This window comes from Acinonyx jubatus, chromosome D2 (assembly GCF_027475565.1).
Source record: "Acinonyx jubatus isolate Ajub_Pintada_27869175 chromosome D2, VMU_Ajub_asm_v1.0, whole genome shotgun sequence".
NCBI classification, from domain to species: Eukaryota; Metazoa; Chordata; class Mammalia; order Carnivora; family Felidae; genus Acinonyx; species Acinonyx jubatus.
The window spans coordinates 80,715,710-80,729,722 of NC_069393.1; the positions used below are offsets into that span (position 1 = coordinate 80,715,710).

The 14,013-nt window shown below is 45.0% G+C and overlaps 1 protein-coding gene across 3 annotated transcripts in view; it reads left to right on the plus strand.

Annotated features, from left to right (window-relative positions):
• Positions 1-14,013, plus strand: part of DOCK1 (dedicator of cytokinesis 1) — a 524,727-nt gene that overhangs the window by 279,472 nt on the left and 231,242 nt on the right. The window lies entirely within an intron of this gene.

Sequence of the window (14,013 nt, forward strand, 5' to 3'; positions counted from 1 at the left end):
TCTCTTATGCGTCATGGTGAGTCTCATTTATCTGTAGGAAATGGAATGGTTCTATTTTTCAAGGGAACAAAGGTGGTTGTAGGTTTCCTTTACCACATGGTACAACAGAGGCAGCGTATTTAGAGATAGTAAAGAAGAGGCACGTGCTTCTGGCTCGCTCCCTTCTTTCCACCCGAAACTCCCTCATTTTTAGGGCTCTGATCGAATCCAAAGGCTTTTGCCACCCCTCGGTCAGTTCCTGCCCCTTGTTGCCTGTGGGTGGATAGGCCCAGAAAATAAGCACATGGCCTGCATTTTGCTGCCCGTGGTCAGTGGGGGTGCTGGGGTCTGTGGGGGTTTTGACTGTCCTGGTCTGACCTACTGGGGAGCCAGCCTCCTCCTCCATATGAGTCGATGGCTAAGGGGCTTTTCTGAATCCCTTCCGGTGACACCAGCAGCTCTTTGAGCTGGCCGACGGCAGCCCCTCATGTAGCACGTAATGTGCCAGGCCCTAGAATGATACCTTGGAGCAGAAGTAGGTCAAGAAGGGGTAAAAATTGCTTTCAGATTCCAGTGTCTGCTCTGCTAATCTACTTTGTCGGTGTCAAGACCGTCGACGGCCCTTCCACAGGCCGTCTGCCCCGGTGCACGCGGGCCTCTGCCAGTTGCGGTGGGCGCCGCGGGGAGGCGTCGGGTGCTGCACGGCGCGTGCGGGGGGGCTGGGTGCTGACTCGTACAGGTGTTTCTCTGCCCTCCGTCCGCACCTGAGCTTCGCTCGCACTGACGGCGGGATGGGGGCAGGGGGAAGGAGAGGAAAGCGGAACCCTCCTTGTTGCCCTCTTGTCCTTCCCAAGGCCTGTTTGACGGTGGTGAGGGGCCACCGTGGTTGTAGAACACAAGGAGCAGGTACGCTGCCCAGGTTCTGTCTCCTCCTCTGCTCCCGGTACCACCATGAAACTGTTACATTGTGGGTACCGGGAAAGAACAGAAACGTTGAGTAGTTTCTCCAAGGTCACACAGGCAGGAAGGGACGAAGCCTGGATTCGGGTCCAGTTCTGCCGGATGCCTCAGTGCAACACTGCCCGCTCAGGTTTATTATTTTGATACGAACTTGAGCGTTGCCCAAGAGCACACGTTATATAAGTCAGTGTCACTCTAAGTTACTGTGTGCGACTCAGACGTTATGGCCCTAATTAAGAATGTCGTTAACTGGTGGTATCCTCTCCTGGTACTTGCCCGGCCCTAAGCAGCACCTTGCACCTGTGTCCAGAGAGGAACACCTCCCTTCGGGCGCTCGTGGCATTAGCAGGGCTCTCTCATGGGACAGACCCTGACTAGAAACGTTAACTGCTAATGCAGGCGTCTCATAAAGCAGATAGTGCGTCTGGGCTGACCAAAGAATGTCTTTGAGTGGGTGTTCTTTTGCCTTTACTAGCCGTACCTCATCACTGTGTCACTTCTACTTTTATTTTTAAGTGTATTTATTTATTGGGTGGGGGGGGGTGCGCACGCGAGTGGGGAAGGGGTAGAAAGACAGAGAATCTCAAGCAGACTCTGCACCGCCACCATGGAGCCCGACGCGGGGCTCGAACCCACGAACTGTGAGATCACAACCCGAGCCGAAGTCAAGAGTCAGACCCTTAACTGACTCAGCCACCTGGGCGCCTCTGTATCCATTACACTTTGAAGTCAAAACAGTCCTTGGAACAGCCATGTACCAAAATCGTGTCACATTTGGATAGCACCTGCTGCTTGTCTGATATAATTTCAATATCCTCACACTTTTTTTCTTCATCGAATAACAGCTGTTGGCATTGCCCGTCACAATATATATATTCCATATATACCACACTAAAAACATTTCAGATCCTTTTGGTGCCAGTGGTTGTGACACAGTATTACTTGGGTTTTTTATTTATCCTAAACAACCCACTGGTGCTTTTGTCACCGGACTTGAGACGTGTTGCTCAGTATTGTGGCTCGTGGACGACGTGGTCGCAAACTACTGCTGTACGTTGGAAAGCAGGCATTTTGTTTTTGATTTCTTTTAACGTTTATTTATTTTTGAGAGAGAGAGAGAAAGAAAGAGGGACAGAGCACAAGTGGGGAGAGGCAGAGAGAGAGAGACACACACACACAGAATCCGAAGCAGGCTCCAGGCTCTGAGCTGTCAGCACAGAGCCCGACGTGGGGCTCGAACCCACAGACCGTGAGATCATGACCTGAGCCGAGATCGGACACTTAACTGACTGAGCCACCCAGGCGCCCTGGGCATTTTGGTTTTATTTATTTATTTATTTATTTATTTTTAATGTTTATTTATTTTTGAGACAGAGAGAGACAGAGCATGAGCAGGGGAGGGGCAGAGAGAGAGGGAGACACAGAATCTGAAATGGGCTCTAGGCTCTGAGCTGTCAGCACAGAGCCCGACGCGGGGCTCGAACTCACAGACCGTGAGATCATGACCTGAGCCGAAGTTGGATGCTCAACCGACTGAGCCACCCAGGCGCCCCTGGGCATTTTGGTTTTAAATGCCAAGTTCCAAATGGGAAGAATATAGAATTTTAAAAGAATCTCGAGTTACGTTTGATGACCTCTAAGGTCATACACAGAATTTCAGTTCCATCTTTTTTTATAGACAATTCTTTTTTTTTCATTTCATTGAATCCTTGGAGAATTAAATAGGTCATCACTTCAATTCCACTGCACTGTAGAGTTGCAGGTCTCCCGTTTCCTCTTTGCCTAATTTGTGTTTTGGCACATTCTGCAGCTTTGTTGAGCTCTAAATGTACGCACTGCCTTCGACCTCACTTCGCTTCTGGCTTGCCTTTCATTAATGCTAGTGTCCCTTCAACTGATATTAAAGCAGTCATCAGAAACATATTTTGACACATTTCTTACACAATTTTCATTTTCTCTGGGATTTCAAGAAAAGCAAGACATTTAAATGTTGCTCAGTAGTCTTTTTTTTTTTTTTTGAAGGGAACTTGTTTTAAAGTTTATTTAGTTTTGAGATAGAGAGGAGTTTTTAAGTTTATTTATTTATTTTGAGAGAGAGAGAGAGCAAGCAGAGGAGGGGCGGAGAGAGACAATCCCAAGCAGGCTCCTCACTGTCCGTGCAGAGCCCGATGTAGGGCTCGATCTCACATACCGTGCAATCATGACCTGAGCCGAAATCAAGAGTCAGATGTTGAACCGAGTCCCCCAGACGCCCCTGCTCAATAGTCTTTCTTAAATACAAAGCCAGTGCTCACTGATCACTGTTCACGTGGTTAGATGTGCACATGTGGTGCACATGTCACAGTTTTCTCTGATCTCTGCACCCAGTGATCACCGCTCAGTGGTAGGTTCCCTCCCATCCCTGGAAGGAGAACTCCGAGCCATCCACAGGCCTCCTGAAGCTGGAAGAGGGAAGTGTCTTGATATCCCAGAACATTTCATTTCAGTGAGGGAGGAAATTCATGTAGAGCTTTTCCCCCACTTTGTTCACTGGTGGACTCTTCTGTTAAAAGAAGAAACTTGATGGGGCGCCTGGGTGGCTCAGTCGGTTGGGCGTCCGACTTCGGCTCAGGTCATGATCTCTCGGTCCGTGGGTTCAAGCCCCACATCGGGCTCTGTGCTGACAGCTCAGAGCCTGGAGTCTGTTTCAGATTCTGTGTCTCCCTCTTTCCCTGATCCTCCCCTGTTCATACTCTCTCTCTGTCTCAAAAATAAATAAATGTTAAAAAAAATTTAAAAAAAAAAGAAGAAGTAACTTGAAAATCAGTGTCTTTTTTGTTTTTTTGTTTTTTTTTTTAAATAAACTGGAGATGTGAATTTGGAGATTGTCACCAAAAAGATGGAAGAACATTAGCAGAAAAATCCATTACTCCGTGTAAAATTTAAAGGAAATCTTAATTCATTTTATGGGTGAACCCCAAACAGAATTTGGTAAATAATAAAGTGCTCAGCTGGGGTTAAGCCATAAATGAGGGTACAAGACACTGTGACAGTTGAGGCCCTAAATGGCTGGTTTTGGCCGCGGTTCCACATGTCGTCATTACATGTGAGTTGTCCTCTCTCGGCCCTTTTAATGAGATCTCTCTGCCCATTTAATGCGGATCACTTTGCCCCATTTGATCAGCCTGAGCAAATGTAGAATTACCCCTTTATTAGGATGTCTTGGAAGAGGACCCTCGTGCCCTCAAGTTCTAGTCGACGATGAACTTTATTGATGATTTGTTTTGTTCACTGAGTGCAAATATGAAAATTAAGAAATTCATTTTAATGGTACCTTTTCTCCCCCTTCCCAGCAAAGTAAATATTGTCACATGAAATTGCTGATGATACTTCTGAGTCCCTTCAAATAAGACTTGTGATTCATTCACACCATGAAAATAGTAAAGAGCCAACAGCTTCACCTGCAGTTTCATAAGTTATTGGCTCTTTCCTTTTTGGTCCCTGGGTGTTAATGAACATTTTCACTTCTGGAACTTTCTCTGCTCCGACCCCAGCAAGGACCAGGAACGAGGGTTCTGGCTGTCTGGTTCAGGCTCTGGGGTTCAGCCCGGGCAATTCCATGTTCAGGCTCTGATGTTGTGGGCAAATGGGCAGAATGGCATTTGAAATTTTGGACAGCCTCTCGTAAGAAAATAGGGTACCCCCTCCTGGGTGCATAAGTGGCCTGGGGCAGATGCCACACCATTGAGCCTATAGCTTTCCCAAGAATTGGTTTCCTTTAGTACCTCAGGCATGTGCAGAGTGCAGTTTTGAATTCTTGCTCTTCTGATGGAAATGCATACTTTGTTCGTACTTAAAGGACATTTTAAAACATTGCTGAAGTGAAATCAGCGTAAGGTGTGAGGCATGTGACAAGTGTTGAAACGCGGCTGATGTTCGCCATGAAATTTAAATAAGCCGTGCTAAAGCAGAAATAATATCTATAGACCATGTAAAATGCAAAGATCTCCTGTAGACTTGCCTATTCTTTATTTCTTGACAAGCATGCATAATCTCCACATTTGCATACAGAATAGAATCAATATTTTTAAAGTTATCCATTCAGGGGTATAACTCACTTTAAACAAACTCCTTGTATGAAAAGTATGGCTTAGCAACAGGTCAGCGGTAAGGTTTCCCTTTAACAAATGCTTATTTGGAATAAGGCTTCCTTCAAATAATCGCTGCCTCTCACGCACTTACAGGGATCGCTGGTCAAAAATTACTAAATACATGACTTTATCGGCTTGCGTCTCTTTTGTTCAGCGCGATCTACTGTGTGTTCTTGTATATCGTGCATGTAGGAATGCACGTATACACTGGCAGTTTCCGAAATTGTGCGGATTTCTGCACATGTTCCACAAGTAAGGTGGTCTGGGCGTGATTAAGGCTGCCAGCACAGGACGCGGCCTCTCTCTCTGTTTGCTAAGGTCTGCTTCTAACACCTGGGTGACATTTTCTCAGTAGAAGCCAGAGCTCAAAAAATAAAGAAGGCAATGTATCTCCCAAAGAGCCAGGCACCGTACTCGGTGCTGTGCACATTTTTCTTATTTTCGTCTGCTGAGCAATGTTAAGATGCACTAAGCCATGGAATCTCACCTGATAGGTAAACTGAAGGACTGGTTGTACAGGTCGTGCGAAGGAATCGTGGAACATTCCTAGCCAAAACCTCTTCTCAAAAATTGGAATATATTTATGTTCTCTTCTTAGTAGGTCTATAGATCTTGTCCAGTGTGACTCTGTTTATTTCTGTTTTACAATAACCAACACTGTGCTCTCCCCGATATAAATATAATAGACCCTTGGACAATGCGGGTTTGAACTTATGTGTGTATTTTTTTTTTTTTTATAAAATGCTATAAATCTATGTTCTCTTCCTTCTGATTTTCTTAGTAACATTTTCTTTTCTGTAGCTTGCTTTATTGTAAGAATACAGTAGCTAATACATATAACCTGTGAAATATGTGTTAATTGACCGTTTATGCTATTGGTAAGACTTCCGGTCACCAGTAGGCCATTCATAGTTCAGTTTTTCGGGGGTCATAAGTCACACGCAGACTTTCCCCTGCATGGACGTCACTACCCCACATCCCTGCATTGTTCAAGTTCTGACTGCAGACTTACTGGCTCATTAAATATTTTCTTTGAAGTGTATGCTAATTTCCTCTGGATAGAAGACTAGTCTTGGCACCTCAAGTCCTATTCTCCAGGAAGTGCAGGCAGGTGTGGGGTGCGATCTTTCCTCCGTAACTATTTTTACACTCTGGACCTTCGTGGAGAAATAGAAAAACACTACCATCCCCATTCTCTAGTTTCGTTGAGCTAAGTCAGTTTATACCGGTCGGTTCTTCTGTGCCGGTCATGGTTCTAGAGCTCTTACATGAATTACCACCTTAATGGTCCTAAAATCTCTGTAGATCTAAGTGCCGTTATCAGCACCATTTGTCAGATGGGGAAAGAAGCAGGGGGAGGTCAACAAATGTGACCACGTAAGCTGGGAATCTTCCATAGAAGCCACTACTGAGAAGTTGTGAAGGGTTAAGAATGGACTCCGAAAGTATCATGTAACAATGCAACTTCCGATGAGGCAAAATATAGATAGATCTTGCACTTGTTTGTTCTTTCACTTGTACCTGGATGAACCAATGCCATTTCATTCCAGGTCTTTTGTGAGACCTGGAATTGCCATATCCTTTTCCCAGGAAAACAGAATAGCGTTCATTCTTGTACATGTTGAGAACGTGGATGAGTGTCACATTTTGGCATTGCCTTTATAGGCAAGTGACTCTACCACCCAATTATTGATGGGAGGAATAGTTTATAGCCGTGGTTGTAAACTTCTTCTCAGAGAGTTATATAATAAATATTTTCAACTTTGTAGGTCATGCAATCTCTGTTGTGAAAACTCCTCTCTGCCGTTGAAGCAGGAAACAGCCATAGAAAATAGGTAAACAGTGAATGTGGCTGAGTTCCAATAAAACTTTGTTCGTAAAACCAAGGGGTGGGTCAGATTTGCCCCATGCTGTAGTTTGCTGGTCCCAGGATTATAGCATAAGTCCTTCTGAAGAATTGCGATTCCATATGTAGAACCCAATTTTAAGGATGAATTAATAAAGCACTTGATTCATCATAGGAAACTGTTTTTGTTTTTGATTTTGTTTTCCTTTTGCTTCACATATATGCCACATTCTAGGAGACCTGCCTCAGTTGAAATTTGGGCAGAATTAGGTCAGCATATTCTATCAAGGATTACTTGTGGTGGGGGGTATGGTGATGGAGTTGTGTGTCTGTTTTTGAGTAACGATAACTGCCTGCCTCAATATTCACATCCTTGGAAAAATAGAAAAAACCCAGACTGGGAATGGTAACATCTTTGCCATTGTGTGCCAGAAGAATTTTGCTTTGCCAGTTATGAGAATACTCTAGTTATTGGAACTAAAAATGCAGTAGTCTCTTCAAAGGGAAAGCCGTGTATGTTGGGGGTGGTTGCCATTCTGTGGTTCCCCCCGAGAAAACACTATATGAGTCAAGACAAGACAATACTGAACAGTTAATATTGGATTTTCATCTCTGGCTGATTTATCTAAGTGCTTCGTGAAACCAAATGGAATATCTTTGCTGTAGGCTTTTAATACTGGAGCTTTTATGGTGACTGATGTATTGTTGTTTGTTTCGACAGCTTCCAAGCAATGGAGATGAATAGTTAAGTTTCTGTAATTGTTCCTTGTACCCACATGAAAAATAATTATTAGCTTAATATGAATTTTTTACAAAAGTGAGGATCAATAATCGGTCAAATATCGTTATTAATGTTCTACTTAATTCTTCAGATTAAATGTCATTAGGGAGCAAAGATTCCATGACCTGTACTTTTTTAAGCATGCCCAAAACGTGACATAGTGCCTTTTCACCCACTTGAATTTTTTGTCCATACTGTATCATCTGTTAGTACTTTGCAAATTCTCTAGCGACATCAGATACACTTTTAATTTAGTTTTCTATAGCAACATTTTTGTGTTGCCTGTCATTAGGACTGTGGAGCTCATTTATTAATTAAAATTAGTTCCTTGTGCATTGTGCCCTGATTTGCCAAGTGGTCGTTAATATAATCTCTCTTTGGCAATGGCCGTGTGTTTACCCAGCAACCAGACGCCTAGCCTACCTTCATTTCTCTCAAGTGTGTTTAACTGAAAGAAGCATTTTAGAATTTATCTTCTCACTGCGTAACTCTTGGAAGCACTGACATTCCCTTGAATATCGAGAGGCAGTTCTTTGGGTTTATACTTTGCTTCAGCCGACAGCATGTGGGAGCTTTGAGAACCGATGAGTCAGGATGTTTGTCTCAGAGAAGTTAGGAGAAGGGTGAGCTTGCCTTTGGGGTTTAAGGATAAACAGGCGTGCACGCGCGTGCGTGCACGCACGGCTGTTTCTATGTATGTTTGAGGGCTTGATTGGATTTTCATATAAGAAAACAAAATCAGAGGTCATTTCGCATGGGAAGATCTCACGATTTTCTGAGGGCTGGAGAAAGCAGCAACGGCAAGTTGAAGCTCTGGGGAGAGCGCAACGTGGGATTGGGCGGACCCCGTGTCACCTTTGTCTCTTGGACGCAAACGTGAGGCTGGGCGTCATCCCCCTGCCAGGACTGACGGTATGAGGGGGCACACCGGTGGAAGGTGGGCTTCACGGGGCTCAGCACATCCACTCTTCCTTTTTCCCTTGGTCAGAGCTGCCTTCATTTTGAAATGATAGGTTTGGGAAATGCAAAAGTCGTATAAATGCAAGAAAGTGATTCACACCAGTGAGCGCTCCATCAAATAAGTTGTAAAAATAAATATGCCCCGCAACTAGGGCGATTAAGTCTTACACGTAGAATTTCTTGAAAGGACTTCTCAGAGACCCAGGCATCGCCGTGACACTCGTGAGTGGCTGTGGCCGCCTCCTTCTGTTCCCTATTCTTAAAAAAACTTTTTAATGTTTATTCATTTTTGAGAGACAGAGACAGAGCACAAGTCAGTGAGGGGCAGGGAGAGAGGGAGACACAGAATCCGAAGCGGGCTCCAGGCTCCAGGCTGTCAGCACAGGGCCCGACGTGGGGCTCAAACCCACGAACCGGGAGATCATGACCTGACCAAAGTCAGACCCTTAACTGGTGAGGCCCCCAGGCGCCCCTCCTTCCGTTCACTTGTGCTCCCAGCTAGGCAGAACCTCTGAGCACTTGACTTCAGCCAGGACCCACTTCCGAGTTCACCCGAGTAAGGCCTCAGGGTTTCAACGCCTGCTCTGCTGTTCTCCAAGGACAGGGAGACTTGACTTAGCGAATCCAAGCTGGGCTGCCATGCGGCTGGTGGTGGCGTCCCTCCGACACATTACCGTGCTGGGCCAGTCTTATTATTCTCATGTTTTCAATCAGGGGGAGAAAAAAAAGAGAGCGAGAAAGAGAGAGAGAGATTTCTATCTCCGCTTCTTGGTTCCCTCACAGTAAGAATGAAATTTTTTATGAAGTCTTAAATTTGGTGGTTATTGTCCCATTACCTTGAGAAACTACCGTAAAGACTCCATTCTGCTGCCATCGACACGTGCCGCGGGCACCGTCAGCGCCCATAACGTGGCCCCAGCGCTCATCCCGGGAAGAACGGCCCCTGCTCGCCTCTGCAAACGACTCCCACAGAAGCCGTGTGGCACCGAGGAGGTGACAGGAGGCATCAGAACCGCTGTAAAGGGACCCGTGCCTGAGAATTTCTTCTGAAGGAGGGAGGGACCTGTGCAATTGGCTGCTAATACAGTCAGGAGGGGCCTTTCTGTGATTACCAGGACATATCTCTCCGGTTGAGCTCAGGAAGCCAGACGCGCAAACCTACCACGAGCCAAGTCGGGCTGCTGCGTTTTCCTTCCTCCTCTGCTTCCTTGGCCCTTAATCCTGCCCTCTGTCACCGTGCACCTCACAGGCCTTAGACCCTGTGGTGCCCTGCAAGCTCTTTGCTCTGCCCCTCCCGGCAGGAGCCAGGGCTGGTTGAGGTTAGGGCAGGATGACCTCTGCTGGTCTCTCTCTTTGTTTTCTTCCCTGAGGATTCCTCAGTACAGGAAGTTGAAAGCCTCATGCAAATTCTCTCCCTCTGCTGCCTGGTCCTAGGCACTCCTAAAATGTTTTGAAAGAGTGACGAAAAGCTCAGACTATTCTTGAGGCTCATTTCTGAATGTGACAAGGGCTTAATGACTTCGTGCATTACAGCCAGCTTCCCCCCCCGCAGCCCCGAGTATCAGGCTGGGCCCCCTCCTAACCCTGTACACCCACCGCAGGAGGGGGCACTAGGGAGAGGGGGTTTGTGCATCTCCTCTGTTGGGCAGGACGTTTCTCTTAATTTACTCAGTGGGTTGATAGTCGAGGGTCCTAGGCAGATGGTATCAGATACTTAAAAAAAAATGTTTTTTATTAATGTTTATTTTTGAAGGACAGAGAGGCAGAATGTGAGCAGGGGAGGGGCAGAGTGAGAGAGGGAGACACAGAATCCAAAGCGGGCTCCGGGCTCTGAGCCGTCAGCACAGGGGCAGACACGGGGCTTGAACCCATGAGCCTGAGGTCGTGACCTGAGCCAAAGTCAGACACTTAACCCTGAGCCACCCAGGCGCCCCAGATGGTATCAGATGATTTAAGAGGAGAAACACTCCAGCCAGGGTGCTCCTGAGACTCACTGACCTTGGCAAAACCTGGATCTGTGTGTGTGGTTTTCTATCTTCACAGAGGTGTGTGGAGTGACTATCCCCGCCTCCATCTGTGAATCTGGGATCTCGAGACATATCTCTGACCAGAATCTGGTCCCCCTTAGAGGACACTTTTATTACTGTCCTATTTGTCTCTGGCATTTAACAGCTTTTATTACTGAATTTTTAATACATTGTTTTTTTTTTCCTAGTAGAAATGATTTCCTAGTAGAAATTACATAATTGGTCAAGTAAGAAAAGTTCAAACGCCATAATTTCTATAAAAAACACATTCAAAAGCAATGCATGTCGTTGGTGACAAAAAGATGGTGTAGCCAGCGACTGGCAGGGACCCTGTCGTCGCCAGCCACCCCTGGGGACCCGGAATCCTCCCCGGGGATGGGGACGTGCCCTGAGATTACACCCTGTGGCCGGGAACATTGACCCTTTCCTGGCTCAAGTCCTTTGCCTTTTCCACGCAGACGTGAACGTTGCAGATCACTTCCTGTCGGTGCGAACAGTTGTGGTTCCCAGGTTTGAAAATAGTGCCCCTGAAAAAGATTTAAACCTGCAAACAAAATTACATTCACTTTCGAGAATACAATGCGTTTTCCTCCTTGAAGAAGTCAACGCTTTGGAAAGTATGCCTTTGTCCCAAAATTATCCCACACTGGTTTTTATCCTGGCGATTTTTGAAAATCAATTTTATCTCGTTCAGTTTTTAAGAGCTACCTGTCGCCAGTGGCTGCATGATTTTGATTATGGGCGTTATATTCGATGGCTTGGAGGGTAATGTCCTGAAGGAAAACGCACCATGGAACCCCTTCCACTGGCTTATCAGCTCTCTGCCCGCCAGTCCCCAGTTGCGTGTCCGTGCGGATCAGCCCAACATTGTTTCAAGGCTCAGCCTGGCCGTTGTGCTCATGTAAAAAATGTCGGTAGAAGCAGACGTGCGCCAGGCCACTATGGGCGAGCCGAGCCGGGCTGCGTTTCAAGAAAGGGAGACTTTATTCTTACTAGTTGTTTCCTACTTAGGTGTGCTAGAGGGGATATGTAAGCCTGTGACAGAATCCAGAAGGAATTTGAAAATGGGTTTCCACTGAAAGGTAAAAAGCTTTACTATTACGAACCGATTCAGGCATGTGCCGACTGCCCGGGACCGGACCCCTTGCTTCCTGGACCCTCTCTTCATATTCCCTCTGCCCCTGTGTGCTTTCAGATCAGAGTTAAGCTTTGCCCTGCCAATCACTCGGAACCTCTCGTGTCCTTTATGAACGTTTTGACTGTTTGTGCAGACTTTTTTTTTCCACCAACCGAGGATGAACTTACCGAGTCTATACTGTGCCTGACCATAAATGGCAGTCACGATGACCTTCTCCGTTAAGGACTCTGCAAGACCCAGTCAGCTGGTTGGCCTTGTTGTGAAAGCTTCTTCATTCCCCACCTGCCGTGCTCCCCCCACAAATGATGGAGAAGATCACGTTTGCTTCCAGGCCGCGTTCCTGCAACTCAGTTCCATGATGATGTTCTGCCACTTAAATTTAACTTTGGAGAAGTGTTTTCACTAAAAAAAAAATTATTTGTTTACTTTTAGCTATAGTATGTGCTTTGTGTGATATGTGATAATCATTTAATGAAAGGATGCATGAAATCAAATCTCACTTCTCTGCCCCATCCCCCTTCCCCTTCCCGTGTCTGCTCAGGTAGTTGACTGTGCAGACAGCCTGGTGTTTTGCCTTTACACACCTGTCTTCATGTTCATGAGAATTTAGGCAATATTTTATTTACATACGTAAGCTCGGATTATTATTGGGAGTGGAAGGGAGAGTGGTATTTTCTTTGTTTAGTTTTGTTTTTACAAAGTAGAACTAACATATTGACATTATCCTGCAGTTTTTCAGATTATTTTCTTAGAGCAGTTTTAGGGTCACAGCAAAACCGGGGGGCAAGCACAGATATTTCCTCAGTATACCCTGTCTTCACGCATGCACAGCCTTCCCCACTATCAACATCCTGCACTAGAGGATACAGTTGTTACAAGTGATGAACCCACCTTATAATTACCTTATAATCACCTTATAATCACCCTAAGTCCATAGTTTGTTCGGGTTCACTCTTGGTGCTGTGTATTCTGTGGGTTTGGACAAATATATAATAACACATATCTACCACTATAATATCATACTGAGTAGCTCATTGCCTGCAAAATACTGTGTGTCCTTGTCTGCTTATCCGTCCCCAAGATTCCAATCCTTGGTAGCCTCTGATGTTTTTACTGTCTCTAGAGGTTCGCCTTTTCCAAAATTTCACGTAGGTAGAATCCTACAATATGTGGCCTTTTGAGATTGGCTTTTTTCACTTAGTAGTACATATTTAAGGTTCCTACTTCTCTTTTCATGCTTTGATAGCCCATTTGTATTTAGCGCTGAATAATATTCTGTTGTCTGGATGGACCGTAGTTATACATTATCATCCTGAGGGACATCTTTGTTGTTTCTAAGTTTTGGCAGGTATGAGTAAAACTCCCGTAAATATCTATGTATAGGTTTTTATTTGCATTTATGTTTTCATCCAGTTTGGGTAAATACTAAAGACCACAATTGCTGGATCTAATGGTAAGACTGTGTTAAGTCTTGTCAAGTTGCTTTTTTTTTTTTTTTTTTCATTTGACAATATAACAGGGATATTCCTGCAGTCCATAGATAGAGGTGTAAGTTCTGTTTTATTCTACTAGAGTATTCTTCAAACATTTCTCACCTGTAACGAACTCAAGGCTATAGTTTCTCCCCTAATTTTTCAGAACAAATTTATTAGTACTAATTATCTTTGCTGCAAATACATTCATGTTTGTTCTTCCTGGTGGAAAAAAAATGATTTTAACACACTGCTTACAAGTTAAGCATTTTTGGGTAGCATTGCAAGCAGCAGGTAGGATCCTAGATACAGAACACGACAGATTTTTCTTTTTATTCAGAGAATCAGTGATATTCTCTAAATGCTTCAAAAGGACAATACATCTAGAATGTTCCCCTGAATGATCTGATTTATTCCTCATAAAGTACTCCTGTCTGCTTCTGGGCTAGGGTAGACTTTATATGATTTGGAATCCGAAATAGGATTTTGGGGGCGATAGTGATCAGTTCTGCTTCATGGATTGGTCACATAAGATTGCATAAGATCGAGTCAAACCAAATGAAAATGTTTCCCGACAGCAGTGTTTGCAGCAACTTTAATATGTTAATGTACGCTGTAAATTTGTAAAGGCTGAGACAGAGCTGAGCATTACAATGTTTTCCGGACTTTCCTTACCGGAGCTCTTTATGTATGCATTTTTGTGAAGCATGCCGGGACCGT